The sequence below is a fragment of the Azolla caroliniana genome, unplaced genomic scaffold (genome assembly GCF_043228905.1).
Source record: "Azolla caroliniana isolate FFs.n. ecotype wild unplaced genomic scaffold, voAzoCaro1.0.p SCAF_5, whole genome shotgun sequence".
Lineage (NCBI taxonomy): Eukaryota > Viridiplantae > Streptophyta > Polypodiopsida > Salviniales > Salviniaceae > Azolla > Azolla caroliniana.
Genome location: NW_028230440.1, coordinates 23,210,506 through 23,226,704, shown reverse-complemented (window position 1 = coordinate 23,226,704; position 16,199 = coordinate 23,210,506).

Genomic DNA, 16,199 nt, shown 5'->3' with positions numbered 1-16,199 from the left:
CCAAAATCTCTTACAGAGGCAATCAGTTGAGCGGTCCGACGTGACAACCACCTTTTCGAACAACATTTGGAATGTCAATTTCAAATGCCTCGAACTAGGCCGGAGCCCATATACGCCTCATTCGCAGCTAAACCGTTTGCACGAGATGTATCACAGGCAAATACTCTGACGCCGATGGAGATCGACACGATGTGTTGACGTGGCCGGTTATCGGAAGAAGAAAAGCAACGACGACGTGCAAATCGATTATGTCTTTAATGCGGTGGACCAGGGCATATTGCAATCAATTGTCCCCATAGGCCAAGAAGACAAGTAAATTAAATCGTAGCCTGTACTAAACCCGAGTCAATTCCCTTAGGAGTGTCTGATGGTAGTAATAGTACTGATAACCCAAGTATCTCAAACAAATTTGAAATCCTTAGTCAATTAGAAGAAGAGTCCAGCCAAAATAGGAGCCGTTTGGTTGGACAACCCTAGATTTGTGCAACCCATTAGTGGTTCCATTCCCTCTAAGCAAGTTAGCAATGTGTTCTTTGCCCAAGTCACGGTTAGTACTAAATCCATCACCATCATATGTAACAGCTAGGGCGAAAATATAATACAATCTTTTATTCCTTCACTTACACACACTCTCTCTCTTTATTACTTTCTTATGAGAAGGAAACCCCTTCGGTGGTGGTCTTATAAAGCCATCAACATCATATGTAATAGTTAACGCGAAAATATAATACAATCTTTTTGTTTCTTCACTCACTCTCTCTTTTCTCTTCTTCTATCTCTCTTTTTCTTTTCCTACATAGTATTGTGCTTATCTTAAGTAATATGTGCTTAAGTTTTGGCAGTAGAAGACTGCAACATTGAGATTCAGATGCTCAAGATACCATGTAAGTGTTATGAAAGACTATCCCTCTTGATGGGGGAGACGGCTGAAAAGCCGAAATCGGCCGAGAGGCCAAACAAGAGTCGGCCGAATGGTCGAATATATATATATGTATGTATGTATGTATGTATGTATGTATGTATGTATGTATGTATGTATGTATGTATGTATGTATGTATGTATGTATAGTAGTGAGATTATTATCTGCATGAAGTGAAGAAGATAGAAAATAGCAAGAGCGCGTGAGAAGGTGAGTGAACAGAGAGTGCAAAGTTAAGAAGCACTGAATGATGTTGGCATAAAAGGCTGACTCCTTCCACTTTGTATCATAGTGTGAACTCGTCTAAAGAGTTAGGGCTTAGTATATAAGCGATAACCTAACATTGTAAAGAGGGTCTCTTGATCATCTTGTACATTGAGTCTCTAAGAGAGTGAGTGAGAGAAAACGTAACAATAATCAAAGCTTCCATTAAAGTGGAAATCGTGTCTACTTTCTGTCCAATTCTTCTATGTTGTTTGTCGAATACGAATCTACAGGTTCTCACATACGTTTCCGCATACATATCCACAACAATTGGTATCAGAGCCGACTTGCTACTCGGCGGCAACAGACAACAAAAAAAGGTTGAAAGGAAAAAGACCAGGTCAATAAAATTTCACATTCAAAGAAGAACATGGCTCCAACATCCAAATCAGGAGATGAAATCAAAAAATTCGATGGCAAAAATGTTGCCCTTTGGAAGGAGATGATGCAGGACGTGTTGATCATCACAAGACAAGTCGAAGCCATTCGACACAATGAAAAACCTTCCTCGATGATAGCCAAAGAGTGGAGATCTACAAACAAAATCATACACTCCACCATCCAAATGCATTTGGCCGAAAACATCTACTTCAATATGGCAAAAGAGACAACAACATTCTCACTGTGGGAGAAACTACAAGCCGTGTAAGAGAAAAAGTTCTCATCTTCAAAACTGATTTTGATAAAACAAATGTTCAACATGAAGATGAGAGAGTCTGATCTGGCTACCTCCCACATCAACACCTTCAATTGGGTGTTGTCAGAACTCTCCTCATAAGGGATCAACTTCGAAGAAGAAGTGAAAGCCCTTGCCCTCCTATCGAGCTTGCCGGCGAGCTGGGAGGTATTCTACATGACATACGCCAATAGCCGACCGATCCTAAATCTGGATGAGACGATCAGCCAAGTCCTCACCGAGGACATTCGACGAAAATCGATGGGACTTACCATCAATGAATCGGCAGAAGCCCATCACTTGACCGAGTCATTCGACCGATAGAGTCGAATGAGAGAACAAGCCGACAAAACCGGTCAGAATACCAACTGATCAAAAACAAGGGGAGACCGGCAACGATCGAAATCAAGAACAGGCCAATCAGGCGAATTCTACACACACTACAAAAAACTTGGCCACAATGTTTCAGATTGTTGGTTGATCAAGAGGAAAGAGAGTGGCCGGCAATCCGAGTGGAATCGAGGACGACCCGACTCAGACCACTCTCCTACAGGTAACCAAATCAATATTGCAAACACCCAATTATTCAGAGTTGGCTACGAACAATGGTTGGGTGCAACAGACTAGCTCACCCGAATTCGTTTTAGCCGAGTTTGAACACAACCCAAATCAGATTCAAAATTCGGGAGACGCGATCCGGAGTGACTATGGATGACTAGCCTAGTCGAATTAAACTCTAATGATATACTGACAATACATAAAGTCAAGAGATGTCTTGAGTTGTATCATAAATGACAAGGCTATTACTCATGAGTTTATTGATCATATAATCACAATAGAATATTGGAATCATATACGAAGTATGTAATAATGGTTATTTGTGTTGCTATAATTTGTAACTACATGAGTGGCTCAAAGTGCCTAACCCTCTTAATAGCAATGCTTGCATTTACTCATTTATTGTCACATTGTAATAATCATATATCCATGGATATGGACTCAATCGACTCACCATCTAAGAAGATCACTCTTGAAGTTCAACAATAAGCTAGTAGCAAATGCTTACAATATCTAATCAAGTGTTGAGAATAGTTGAATCCATTCCATCTTGAATCACAATGCTTGATAGGTTTTGGTTGACTTCATGCACTTCGAAGGCAAAGATGTGCATTAGATACTAATTACAAAAACCGAACCGTTGCCAATTCCTAATTACAAGCCCATTGGGGATTGGCCATTGTTAGATAATAAAGTATAGTTCTTAAGAAACTATAGTCTTAAGTATATTTCTTAAAGTCAAGATGGTCGAGTGGTCTAAGGTGCCAGTTTTAGGTATTGGTCCGAAAGGGCATGGGTTCAAATCCCACTCTTGACAAGTTTGTAATTTGGATTTTATAGAATATGCTACACCCCATCACACTTTTGTGCCACGTTATAACAAATTTAATTATGTTTTCTTAATTTTATTTTCAATGATTGGGGGAAATGCACATAGAGAGGAGTTGGTACAGAGATACCCATTTGGGTTGGTTTGGCTACCAACTAATGCATGCATACATACTTGCTAAAAAGATGGCACATAGGAACAAAGGTGCACCACAACATGAAGCCTTGCACTTGCTCAAAAGGTGGCACAAAGGTACACCACATTTCCCCCATGAGAGAAACAAGGAGTTTTACGACACTGTTAAAGGAGGGTGCCAATAGATGGGCCCAGGGTGGCATAGAGTTTGATGCGAGCAATGTGGACAGAGGTGACTCGGCCGTTGGAATCGTGTCAAAGTAGGTAGTAGTGGATATGATGGCGTGAACTATGGTGAACAAGCCGATCCAGGGGTGCATGAGACATTCGTTGAGACCGCGTCGATGGATTGGGAAGTAAACAAGGACTTTGTTTCCCACAGAATAAGGCGAGGTGATTTGACCCATGTCACAATGCTGCTTTTGGCGTTGTTATGCGACCTGCAAGTTTCGGGAGTTGGCTCGTCGAAGTAGTGGGAGCATTTGTTGGAGATAGATCCCCCAAGTGGCACCATCCATATGGGCTAGTCTATAATGAACGTTGATGGACAACTCTAGTGGGAGGCGAGGGTCACGCCCATAGAGTGCTTGAAAGGGGTTGATCCTAGTTTACGCTTGTACGAACGTGTTGTAGGCATGGGTCACAAATGACAAGATTTGATCCTAGGTTTCGTGGAGTGGATGGATGGAAGTGACAATCTCTTTCCTAAGGGTTTTGCTAAGGCGTTTGGTGAGGCCATTCATTTGTGGGTGGTGTGCGGACATAAATACCTGTTGGACGTCTAGTTGAGTTGCAACGGCTTTGAGTACATCCCTGTTGAACTGGGGACCTTGATCAAATAAGAGTTGGAGGGGGCAACCATGTTGAAAATTTACCTTGTGTAAAAGTTGGGAGGCCATGAACGAAGCGACGGAGTATCGACTGAGATTGTACCCCAGTATGTGAAATGCACATAGAGAGGATTTGAACTAGACTGTCTTGCTTCTTACTTCCTGCTTAATTAATAGTTGATACAGAGATACCCATTTGGGTTGGTTTTCCTACCAACTAATGCATGCAGACATGCTTGCTAAAAAGGTGGCAAAAAGGTACACCACAATTCTATACACATCTCGTTATTGTAATAATTTATCTCATGGGAAAATTTTGGTCTTAGAAGATGTTAATATATCTTTCGTTCTTCTTATTTCTTTCTCACGTATATTGAATGGAGAAATAATTGGGTTCACACCTTTGCACCATCTTGGACATTCGACTTCAACAAACTCTAAAGACATCTTCAACTACCATCGTTCAAGCCCCCAATGTTTTTGCTCACAATTCATATGCACATACACATTTCCATAAAGTTGCATATATTCAAGGCCTATAAGAATGAGCCCATGTTCAAATTTAACATCATGCCAAAAGGAAAGGTAGGGCATGCAAGAAAAAAGAAAACAAATTTGGTGCATGCAAAAATGCAAAAATTAAAACACGCACTTTTATTTGGGAGAGAGTCCCTCAAATCCTATAAAAGGTGAAGAGAGCTACTTTTTTGGGGAGAAGGAGAAAGTTAAAGACGCGAAAGTGTTGTCGAAATCCGAAAAGAGAAAGTTGGGGTTGTGAATCAAGAGGGCCTACCAGATCAACAATGACAAAAGGCGACATGCTCATCGTTTGTTGAAATGTCTTTACTGAAACTCGAGGATATCCCCCAAGGCCCTACTTGTGATATTATCCTTTCCATTTATTCCCATCTTCTTTCTATCTTTCTTCTATTGCTTGTTCACTCTATGTAACGGAGTCAAGACATTTTCTCATTCACGTATATCCACCCTCATCAACTTACTCATGCTTACAAAAATTTAATGCAATATATTTTTCTCTTGTTTCTGTAAATCCTTGTTTGAGTATTTATATGAAGGCTTCGCCACAAGGATCATATCGGGATTTTTAACTCAAAATTCCGAGCTTGGGAGATAAAGTTACACGAATTTTGGTGAAAGCAGACAAAGAAGATGCTTTGAGTCTAAAGAGCCTTCGAGTCCACCTTACCTTTGACTCTCCTTATCTTCGAGTCTCCTTTGGAAGTTATGAGCATTTTCATTTGCATCCCTCTTTGCCCTGCGGTTCTTCAAACTCAAGGTAGATTTTGAAACCCTAAATCGATTGAAAGGTACATTCTACTTCTTCTTTCATTTTATTAATAGTAAATATGCCAAGAGGACTAAAAGTCAATGATGATGTGATTGAAAGCCCAAACAATCAAATGTATACTTTGTCAATGGAAAAGATGACAATTATGTATATCTCATTGCAAGAAATAGTGATACATATGCAAAGCGAAATGTATGGTTATAAGGAGAGAGAATTAACTCTTCAACAGACAATGGAAATGCAAAAGTTAGAGATTAAAGCTTTGCGTGAAGAACTACATGCAATGAAGAACATGACTATTCAAATGCAAGATAATCAAATGCCTGAAATAGAAAGAAAAATGTTGAGTGTTGAAGTAGAAAAAGAGATTTTGGTGAAGGCAAATGCCAAAATAAAATCTACAATTGAAGGGAAGGAAGATATGATCATGACAAGGTGGAAAGATGTTCTCTTGAAAGAAACACCTAAAATCACGCAAAGGCATTCTAATACCATGGATGTGTTAGATGCAAAGGAGCAATATAAAATCGAAAGAAGAAAGAATAATATTGTCATTAGAGGTATGTAAGAGAATGAAACAGAGAATGTATTATCTCTTGGAGAGAATATTACGAAATTCTTTGAAGATCACTTTGCTATGCGAGATGTTATTGTATATGCCACACATAGGGTTGGCAAAAAGAAACTAGAGGGAAAGTTATCTCGAGCTATTGTTTGTACAATCCTTGATGAACGTAAAAGGGCAATGATTCTAGATAGTAGTAAGGTGTACTTAAAAGGGACAAGTTTTTTTGTAACGGAGGATAGAACTCCACAAGAGCAAGAACATAGAAGGCAAGCATATGCATCTAGGAAAGCAAATCAAAAGGCATAGCAAGCAATGACCTATGGAACTATAAGTGATTCACGATTGAAAGTAATGTTTTGGAATTGTCGAGGATATCCATGGAATAAGGGTTTAGGACTCAATGATGTAGCTCAAGGTATGAATATTATATTTTTGGCCGAAACATGGGAGCATGAGGCAAAATGTATACCTAAGATAGATGATTACCTCATAAAATCGATATGGCCTCACTCCAAAGGGAATATTGGGTGTGCCGAGATAGCATGTATCTACCATGAGAGCTTAGATAATTGTATCAAAGTATGCAAATATGATGACTATAAGAGATACATATGGATAGAGGTTAATTTGGGGAAAGAGAAGTTGTATATAGTTGCATGTTACATTCCTCACAAAGACTCAAACTACTATAGTAGGTTTGGGTTAGATTCTGATGATCCTTTTACAAAATTATGCCATGATATACTTTCATTTGAGAATCTTGGTAAAGTTTTAATTATGGGAAACTTCAATGCAAGAGTTGGAATTTTCCAAAATGTGGAGACATTTGAAGAAAATGTAGTAGAACATTGTTTATTGCGTGACTCAGAGGATTGTGTCATGTCTAATTATGGAAAACTTTTGATACATATGTTAAATTGTACAAACTTGATTATCCTAAATGGTATAAAGGCATTCCCATTGACAAATGTGCTCACATGTTTACCATCCTCGTGTGGAGGAAGTGTGGTTGATTACGCATTAATGTTGGCATGTGATCTATCATTGGTGAATGTGTTTAAAGTTGGTTCTCTATCTCCGGACTCAGACCACAAGCCATTGTACCTAGAGCTTGCAATTCCACATTTCACCAATAAATGCCATGGAGTGAAAGATGAAAAAAGATGTATCATCCGACCTTGCTACGAAAAAGCTAAGATGTACCATTTGTTAAATTTTTCTCTAAGCAACGATGTTAAAGAAAATTGGCGACATTTGAAGGATATCATCCTTAAGGTTGGGTATCAATACTTTAAGAGGCATATGGGTGGGCATAAGATGTGTAGTTTTCCATATAATTCTTGGTTCGACGATGAATGTAAGATGTATCTCAAATGGTTTAAGTCCATTGAGGGGGAAAATGAAAAGATTGTTGCATGACACCTGTATAAGAAAGTAGTGAGGAGAAAGAAAAGAAGATATTTCCAAATGCAAGAGATGAAAAAGAAAAACTTGTTTAAGCTCAAACCAAAATTAGCATGGGGACAACTCAAGGGTAAGAAAGAATATGTGAAAGGCCACTTTACAAATGAAGAGATGTTAGACTATGTACAAAGGTTATATATGCATGAAGGTGTGGCTCCTATGGTTGAGAAAATTGAAACACCGTGCACTACATGTACCGATATTGATGATGTCAATAAGGGAATAAAGAAGATGGTGAGTGGGAAAGCAGCGGATGCAACGTACATCTCAAGTGAGCTTTTAAAATGGACAATGCCACATACTCGTCATTGGATAATGACAATTATAGATCAAGCTATAAAACAAGGATTTCCAAATGATTGGCTTATGAATTGGATTAAACCAATATTTAAAGCCAGAGATAAGAATCAAGTATCAAATTATCGTACAATAATGGTGAGCTCAACTATTGCTAAATTATATAGCACTATTATGGAGCAAAAGATAAGCACATGGACTGAAAGTACAAGCAAAACAACACTTGGGCAAGCAGGATTTAGACCAAAACACTCCACTGTGGATCATTTGGTCACATTGAGAGTACTCATGGAAGACAGTCGACTACAAGGAAAGAAAGCTTTTGATACTGTACCACAAAGTGAGCTCTGGAATAGAATGGTAGAGATTGATATGCCATTAGAGTACCAAGTTGTTATTGCACGCCTATATGAACAAGTTAAATGCCAACTAAAAATGGATACTGGATTCTCAAAGTACTTTTTAAGTAACATGGGGGTCAAGCAAGGATGTCCACTATCACCCACACTTTTTGGCTTATGTATTGATAAATTAGAAAAGGTGGTAAATAAGGTTGCAAGAGAAGAAGGATTGAATGCTCCCAAATTGATGCAACATGTTATCTTATTGCTTCTATATGTTGATGATGTGGTGCTCTTCTCATATGATGTTGATTGTATGCAAAATTTACTTGGGGTATTAGAAGAATTTTGTCATAGTAGTGGACTAGCAGTGAATGTGGAGAAAACAAAAATGATGGTAGTGCAAACCATCCAACCTCATCATTACCCTATGCTGACATATAAAGGTGAACATATACAATTTGTTCAAAGCTTTAAATATCTTGGTATTGATGTACCTGCCTGCCACAAATCAATGGAGTGCATGCTTTGATTCCAGGCTCCAAGCCTGTTGGAAATCGTATTACCTTTTGGAGAACCAAAGCAACCAAAGTGATACTTGTGGATGGGAAGTAAAACTAATGTTGTTCAATGCCATGGTAACTCAAGTATTGCTTTATGGAGTAGAAGTATGGGGTGGCACCATCTCTCTTAATGCATGGAATGAGATTGAGAAAATTCAAAAGATGTCTTTAAGGAGGCAATTAGGAGTTAAATGCGCTACCTCTTACCAGGTTATGCTCTTGGAAACAGGTGTTCGACCCATAGAACTATTGGCACTCCAAAAAGTATATAAATACATTACAAAAGTCAAGAATATGTCGAATCATCGATTACCACATCTTTCTTGGAATGTTGGATGTAAGCTACAAAAGAATCATAAAAGTAAGATTCTCTCATCCGGATGGGTTGTTGACATAAGGAAATGGTTTAGAAGATGGGGTTTGGATTATCTTTTAGAGCTTTCAGGCAATGTTATGCAATATGTAATGATTGAGGAAAGGTTGGTGGAATCATTAAGGATGAAGTGGGAAGATGCGAAGAGGACAAAGCTAGAATACTACATTACAAATGTCAACCCGCAATGTTGGTCTCAATATAAAGCAAGAATGCCTATTGATCGTATCCAACCTTATCTCATTACCAATATGAGTAGTAATGCTTGTAGAGCCCTTACACTACTTTGCACTCGATCTCACAAGTTAGGCATTAAAGTTGCATCATGGTATCAAACTGTAACTAATTTAAAGACATGCAAAGTATGCAATGAAGGCATGGTAGAGGATGAATGTCACTTGCTCTTCACATGCTCAACATATAGTGCAATTCGTTCAAGATATGTTGACATACTAAGAGGGAGTGATAACTTAAGTGCCATACGTACAAGACCACCGAGAAGGTTGAGCTCATATGTGTATGCTTTATTCACACATAGAGACTTTGTGCTTCAATGTATGAATACCCCTTCTTAGGAAGGAGACACATATCAAGAACACATGTATACTCTAGTCCCATAGGTCAAAATTGGCCTCTTTATGGACGATAAAAATTCTAATTCTAATTCTAATTTAGCTTCCCTTCAATTCTAGAGAGGTTTCAACTCTATGGAGTCTTCAACGAGTCTGGAGAACCTTCGACTATGAGGAGCTTTTGACTTTGGCAAGCCTCTGAGTCTGAGGAGGCTTCAACTCTGGTGATCCTTTGACTCTAAGGAACCCTTGAGTCCGACAAGCATTCGAGTTTGAAGAGCTTTCGATTCCCAAGATCTTTCGATTCCGATGAGCCTTCGAGTCTCAAAATGTCCAGACCCTCATAGTCTTAGCATCCTCCTCAGTTCAAGTCTCCGATGGTCCCGTTCAAATTTCACACGCACGTGCATAACTTCGCAACAATGTCTCTATGAGAGAAGCATGTTGTCATTAACAAGCTTAGAAAACTTGCATTAGCTACCTTATGCACACATCACCTCCTACCATATCACTATGATTGTGGATCACACATATTGTTTCTTTGTACTCTAAAGGATTGGGTGATTGAATCCTTTCCATGTTGACCACGACAATTGTCAAATGGTTGAAAAAGTGGTCTACTTCCTAGATATCAATGAAGTAGCCAAGCTCCAACTAGAGATCAAGGCAAGATATAGGAAATTTTCTACATCAAGCTTGGTCAAAACTTAGACACTGAACATCTTGCATAAGACCTATGGAAATCAAGGTATGCATTGAGCCTAGCTTGAATGAGAAAGTTGAACCACTCCTCATCAATTTAGAGACAAATACACCCTTGAAACCCCGATGCATCAACCACCCACCCAAACATATTACAACTACCACCAAACTATCACCTTGTCCACGTAAACCAACAATCATGTAGAGCAAGACCATGACACACACCTCAATGTAGAGCAACAATCATGTAGAGCCTCTACTACCTTCCCCTCCTGCACCTTCTCTACCCTCATGAGCTCCTTCACTCACTTTCCTCTATTCTCCTCTCCCTTCACTTCAACCATGCTTTTATAAGGGGGTCAACCGCCCAACCACCTTCCTTGAGGCAGTTTACAAACCACCTCATGCATGGAAGGTTGTTTTTTTTTTTATAATAATTTTTTATAAATTCAAAAATATAAAAAATACAAAATTGTCCTTATTTTATATCAAACTCCCCCTTTTTTATATACTTATATTTTTGTCCGTAGTAATCTTGAAACTAGCATTGATTCTTCCGGAGGCTGTATCTTGGGATTCCGAACTCCAATTCACGAACTGTAAAATCATACACATTCCTTGTTGCAAGCTCCAGACGGAAAATATCTTTCCCAAGATTTTTAACATTGTTTTGATATCGTGGAATCTCGGTTTCACGAAAACGTACATGCCATGTTGTTGAACATTTGACGAACTTGTAATTATATAACTAATCTTAATGTCTAACTAGAACATTGATACTTATAAAGGGGCCGAGGGTTACTAGAATACACTTTAATTAATGAGCGTTTGGTATATTCTAACAATCGGAGTCAAGTACTTAATGGCATGTAAGCTTATACTTTAAGGAATCGAACGGACTTTATCATTATACATGCAAGCATGACAATATGGTCGTTACTCTTCTCTCCCCTTATGTAAGAAGAGAGGAAAATGATTGTGGAGAATCAAATAGTGGTAAGTCAAAAGCTAGTCAATAATTAAAGTACATGTAAAACCTATTAGTTTAGCATTAGCCTCATCTTAACATCATAGTAGAGTCTCACTCCTCATACAATCATCATCAGTAGAGTCATGCTCCTAATCATCCAATATTAGTCTTATGCACACTTGCACCATTGTGTCTTTTACATATAAATAAATTATCTTTTATTTATTTATTGGTGCCAACTTTTCTTTTGTGCCTAAGGGATTTTAGCTATGGTCTATTAAGTGAATTAAGTGATTTTCACCAAACAAAGTCGAATCAAGTCATGGGTCATAGTCATAGTTCATAAATGCTACCTATTGTCAATTAGTGACTACCACCATTGTTACGAATTAAACCATCACATCCATGTGGATTACAAGTGACCCTTGAAGAGTGGTTAGCTAATGACACCACTTACAGCCACAAACATTTACCATCATCATCAATAAGAATGGCATGATTCATTTCTTTAGAATGTTCTCTTGTAGAACCCAATTTACCTTGCCAAGGAGGTAACATTCAAATTTCATCATTGCCTTTGGTATGAAAATAGCTCATTTAGATTTCCTCGTTTTTCTTTGCACTTCAACAACACCTAGTAGATAAAAATTAGTTTTAAACAAACTATTAACATGAAATGGAGTATTATGGTAGGTTAAACCTCACACGACTCACTAATTATTGTTGCAATCATTGAAGTTGTGATGCAAAATCATTCAAGTGTTATGTTGGAATTTGTTGAGTTATATGGTGATCAATGATCACCATAATCACCAATAGGGCATAGAAGCATATATTGTGTTTGAAAGAACATCAATAAAGAATGTTTCATTAATGTTGATACGAAACATTGGCAATGAGGATTCATTCAAGTGTTATGCTGGAATTTGTTGAGTTATATGGTGATGAGTGATCACCATAATGACCAATAGGGCCTAGAAGCATATATTGTGTTTGAAAGAACATCAATAAAGAATGTTTCATTAATGTTGATACGAAACATTGGCAATGAGGATGCAAATAGCATTAAGAAATTCCATACAACTAGGGTTATTCTTTTATTGCATTAACCACCTCCTACCATCTCAAAGTATGAAATAATACTTATATTGAAAGTTTAACAACTAATGAATTGAGGAATGTTGTTTGCCTTTTCTTTTTCTTTTTCTTTTTTTCTTTTTTTTTATACTACTTTAGTATTTTTTATCTTTGGCTCGCCCGAAGGCTACAACTCACACGAAGTCATGTTTTATTAGCAGTACATAGTCCATCAGGGGGTGTACCGAATGGTACGAGTGAGATACATGGACAGGATGACCTCTAGGATATGATGAGACTCGCACCACGTTCCATCATGCAACTTGTAGACAGGCTACATTTTACCTTCTTCATCGTCGAAACCGTCATTGTTGTCACCGTCACCATCTTTGTCGTTGTCACTTACGGGCACAAACCGCCCTTTTTAGGTACCACATGTATGTTGGTGCGGGGAGACTCGAACCTCCAACCCTAAACCCTAAACCCACAGGTTCTTTGCCTTATCTTAAGTAGCTTACCCTAATTACAAGTTGTTACACTATTGATGTATGGCCTTGGGTTCAAGGCTTAACTTAGAACAACCTTACAAATTGAGATATAACCATATGGGCTCTCTTTGTCTCTGGCTTTTTCTCATACGGTTAGGTCCCATTACACTATTGACATATGGGCATGGGTCGATGGCTCAACTTAAAAGAATCTTACCAATTTAGTTATAATCATATGGGCATTGTTTTTAGCTTTATTTGCTTACCCTAATGGTAAGTTGTTACACTATTGACATATGGCCTTGGGTTCAAGGCTCGACTCATTAACCTTATCAATTGAACTATTGTCTCTCTGTTATATATATTATAAGAATTTTCTTGCCCTAGTGGTAAGTTAATGGACTATTAATATTGAAGGCTCAACTTTCACGCCTCTCTATTACATGTTATGCATACATAACATAGGTGAGGGCAGTCTAATATTACAGTACACAAATGAAGGGTATGTTCACTAATGTTAGAAAGGGACTAATGTGATTGGATAGATAGAATGATAGGTGAATGCACTATCATGACCTTGATAAATAATGAATGGAGAGTCTTTTAGAAAGGCACAACTATTCAAGGGGCCTATGAAGAAGTATAAATATGAGGTTTAGCTACCCTCATAAGACACATTACATTGGAAGGTTGAAGTCTCGAGACACCAATGGTATGGGCTAGGCTTTCTTTGTGACGATCATGTTACCTATTCCAAAGGTACTAGTCATCCTAATATTCGTCGGTATGAGACGTCGGTGGTAGGCTTGCTACGTCTTCACCATAAGTTGGGGGTGGTCAAGAGGAAATGGGTTCTTCTATCCAATCTATTCACCTTTATTTTACTTTAATTTGGTCTATTCTTTAGTAATACACTCTTAACAATACATAATTTTCTTATTTACTAAATGCCATTATGGAATGTAAGGGTTGAATGCATGATCTTACAAATTAAGCGACATCATATAGGCTCTTTCTCTTAATCACTTTTACAAATACTTGGCATTAGTTTGTAAGAAATGCCCTAAACCTAATGTGCACGAAAATATTTGGGGGCGACTTTATCTTTTGACTATTGACTATAATCGTATAACAATGAGCCCAATGGTGATCTCCAACGTATAACATCTTCCTCACTTATACGAATTTGATGGTAGCCAGTACGGAGATCAAGTTTCGTAAAATACCGAGCTCCCTAGAGACGGTCAATTAGATCGTCAGCCCAGGGCAATGGATACAAATTCTTGATCGTCACTTTATTCAAGCATTGGTAATTAATACACATACGCCATGTGCCTTCTTTCTTTTTAACCAAGAGAACGGGTGCACCCCATGGAGATTTATTATAACGTATATAACCCATTCGTAAATAGTCCTTGAATTGCTTAGATACCTCATCCTCTTCGGATCGACATAAGCGATAAGGAGGTATACTTATTGGTGCAATGCCAAGTACAATATCTATACGATGGTCTATATTACATTTAGGAGGTAACCCATCTAGTAGTTCACTCGGAAAAACATCACGAAAATCATTTAAGATTTCATCAAGTTGTTGGTGTTCAAAATATGTTAATTGAACTGAGACATTATCGATATTGTAAACATGAATGTCCAGATCAAGTACACACTAAAGTAGAGTAGAACAAGACAACTCGGATATTGATGGAGAGGAAACAATCGAGAGGGATTGTTTTTTTACACATTGAATAAAATGAGTACAATCGTTAAGTACAAATGTTATTGAATGATGAACTCAATCAATAGATAAAGAAGAGTTTTTATTATAGAACGAGGGATAACCCAGTATTACATTGGTGGTACAAAGATTCATTACATGGAAGTCTACTTCCTCTATATAAGTATCAATAGAAATTCCTAATGAATGAATCGCTCCGTTAATGTATTGTACTCTTCCATCAGCCAAGTGCATCGTATAGGTGTGATCACTTACAGTGGGTTGGATTCCCGATATCTGAACCAAACAATCATTCACAAAGTTGTGTGAGTTTCCCGAATCAAACAAAAATTGTACGAGAGATCCATTGATATACCCGTTTGCACGTAGTAAATCATTGGGACCCAATACATAGTGAGGGAAAGAACATTGACAATTACTTAAATGATGTGTATAGACCTGAAGGACATTAGGAATCTGACCTTTATGGTCTGCAGCTTTAGCTTTGTTGTCGTGCTCTTTCCGTTGGAGCTTTCGACATTGCTCTTTTGTATGACCCTTCTTTTTGTAGGATACGGAAAAAGGATGTTATCGTTTACAATCGCAATCCATGAATTTGTTGGGTGTCTTGCGTTTCCCAGTGAATTGCAACTGCTTAGTCCCGGGCACTTCGTTGGGTTTGTTGTGGTCCTTCTTCGAAGTGCGTTGAGAGCGAAGAACTATTTCAACGGCCTCTTCGAAGGATTTTGGATCCTTATCGTGCACTATCCAGTGATAGTCCGAATTGGGGATGTCATTGACAAAACAAGCTATTAACCAATTGTCCCCTTCTAGACCCGATTTTTGGATTTGGGTTCTAGTATGGTGGACATAGTCTTCTGGTGAAGAAAATTTCCTACTAGAGAGGTTCATTAAAGCTTGAGCTATGTCGGTTTGAGAGGGAGGTTGCAGATTCAATTGGCCCTTAAAAACTGTGACAAAATCTGTCCAGGTATCGGGCAATTTCCCCAAAGTTCAGAGCCCATGCCACCAAGCGGCGGCCTTACCCCCTAATTCTCGGCCGACATATGCAATCTTCGTACTATCTAGCGTGGGATAGAGCTCAAAATGAGACTCCCATCGGCCCAGTCATGTGCAGATTGCTTCTTCGGTTCTTTCCTTTTTTTCTCCCGTAAATGGCTTAACGAAAAACGATGGTTCACCCTATCGCTCATCAGGTCTATTAGTCTCACATTGTAAACTAATGATATGTGCCTCAAGATCACTTTGAGATTGCCGAAGTTCGGTCATCTGTTGAGCGGTGAAACTAAGATTGGGTTATTTGTGAAAAATACATCTCAATGGACATTTGTCCAGGAGGATTTCCTTGAGTTCCTTCCGCTTGAGCGGATGACATCAGGTCGTTATTTTGAGCCATTGAATAATTATTTCTGGCAAAGAAATAGGATAAGGTCAAACAAATAGTCATAACATCATGTCGTGATGTAAACATATCATGGGCAAACATTAATCGATACCATGATCTCACGTCAATACCCCTCTAGAC